Below are 2500 nucleotides of genomic sequence, written 5' to 3'. Positions count from 1 at the left end.
ATTCTACCCTCCGTTCCTTTTCAAGAAAATGATCTGTGACCCTGTCGTACCAACAAGGCGTCTTTTCCAGGGACTTGACTAGTGTCCTCTCAAAGCCAGCAGAGCTAGGCTGCTTAAAACGGCCTTGGCCCATGTGAAGTGTGTCCGCCTGTGAGTGCTTTGTGACGGTGGAGGGGCTCAGCAGCACCTGCTGGACAGAAACTGCAATAGAAGTGAGAAAGAGTGATAGAAGTCAGTCTCCAACACAAGCAGCTACAAAAAAACCCACCAGAAATAGACACACTCTATCAGATTTCGTTTTTAACAAATGGACCCACTGCTCACTGCCCCATAGACCCCCAGAGATGCTGAGCGTCCGATGGGCGAGACAAAGCCCAGCATTTATCCAATGACTCGTCTCGTTTCGCTGCACTTCACTTCGCTGCGTCGCTATTGAACTCTGTGGGCGCTGTTTAAAGCACTGTGAAGCTGCGGGAATGATTGAGAGGAAAGCCGCGTCTTTACCAGTGATAAGAAGCTGAATCTGAACAAAAGTTGAGTGCGTTGTAGTGCGTATTTATTCAATGACATGTACACACAACAGTATATATTTGATCACTTATTTTTTGACATTTTAGGGGAAGCTAAGCTTCCCTTGCAGTCTTAGAGCAATCACCTCTGATAATTGTGTTGATTTATAGCTCGAGATAAACGTGAGTCGGTTCAGTGCATGTCTGTTCTTAGTGTTGAGGTTTTCAAGGCTCTTGTTTAAAGTAACTGTAGCAATGCATAACACTAGGAAGGTGTGTTTCTAAGTGGCTCTGTGGTCTACATGCTAGCCCCCTAGTCATCAGGAGACCACGAGTTGGTCCCAGGTGTTGCTCCAGCCATGTGAAGCCCTTAAGTCCTTGAGAACACAATTGGCTTTGTCCTCTGGGTGGTTTGGATGCCCCTTCATTTTCACCTTTGCCTCCCACAACATTTCTGCTGTGGTATTGGATTGTGGTGGGTTTTCAAAATCATCTTGTGGTTAACTCTAAAATGTAGAGTGGACACCAGCTGTCAGAATTCACAGCCAAAAAATCATTTATTCATCTTCTTCTCACAGACAGTCACCCGGAGGAAACCCACGCAGACACAGGGAGAACACACCACACTGCTCACAGACAGTCACCCGGAGGAAACCCACGCAGACACAGGGAGAACACACCACACTCCTCACAGACAGTCACTCAGAGGAAACCCACGCAGACACAGGGAGAACACACCACACTCCTCACAGACGGTCACCCGGAGGAAACCCACGCAGACACAGGGAGAACACACCACACTCCTCACAGACGGTCACCCGGAGGAAACCCACGCAGACACAGGGAGAACACACCACACTGCTCACAGACAGTCACCCGGAGGAAACCCACGCAGACACAGGGAGAACACACCACACTCCTCACAGACGGTCACCCGGAGGAAACCCACGCAGACACAGGGAGAACACACCACACTCCTCACAGACGGTCACCCGGAGGAAACCCACGCAGACACAGGGAGAACACACCACACTCCTCACAGACGGTCACCCGGAGGAAACCCACGCAGACACAGGGAGAACACACCACACTCCTCACAGACAGTCACCCGGAGTGGGGATTGAACCCACAACCCCAGGACACTGGAGCTGTGTGACTGCAAAACTACCTGCTGCACCACAGTGCCGCCCCATCACCAATCCACTCAAATCAATATATGTCATATTTATGTATATAGAATAATACTGTTTTTAATTTAAGAAAACATTACTGTAAAATCACGAAAATCATGTAAAATTCCCTGTAAAATTACAGCACTTGTTTAAGGTGTGAGAGGAAAAGCTCACCAACAGAACCTTCCTTCTGTGACAAAGCTCTCATTCCTCCATCTTTGTGTCCACCCCACAGTGCCGTTGTAACTGTGTACGTTCCGTGAGCCTGGATTTGAATTCTTACGTTGGAATTTGTTGTGGATTCAAGGCAGCACACAGGCCTTGACTTGGCCGGTTTTCTCAGGTACAAGAGAGCATGTCCTGCTCTCCACCGGGTCCTCTCCCCCGCTCGCCCATCAGCCCTTGGGTCTATTAGCATGGAGTCATCAGGCAGGCCAGCCATGCATGGGATGAGCTCTGTAATACAAATTGTCACTGTTACTTACAGCACGGTCCGCACAGAAGCAAACATGACAGCCATTAATTGCGAGGCAAAAGACAGCGCACCTTGAACCTGACTGAGCAAGAGAATGGGGGGGGGTGGAAAGAGAGAGAGAGAGAGAGAGAGAGAGAGAGAGAGAGAGAGAGAGAGAGAGAGAGAGAGAGCAGAGAAGAGGAGAGGAACTGGTCGCTCGGTGTGTTATAGTTAAGAGCCCGTTTCTCTGAGTGATTCCATTAAAATTCTCCACAGGGCCAATTACAGCGTGAAGTGAAAAACGTCCTCCCTCATTAGTCACTGATGAGAAGGGGATGCTGCTGGTCAGCTGCAGGGGGAGGAGA

This window comes from Hoplias malabaricus, chromosome 13 (genome assembly GCF_029633855.1).
Source record: "Hoplias malabaricus isolate fHopMal1 chromosome 13, fHopMal1.hap1, whole genome shotgun sequence".
Classification (NCBI taxonomy): domain Eukaryota; kingdom Metazoa; phylum Chordata; class Actinopteri; order Characiformes; family Erythrinidae; genus Hoplias; species Hoplias malabaricus.
The sequence above is the reverse complement of the archived record's forward strand: the minus strand, read 5'-3'. Positions refer to the sequence as shown.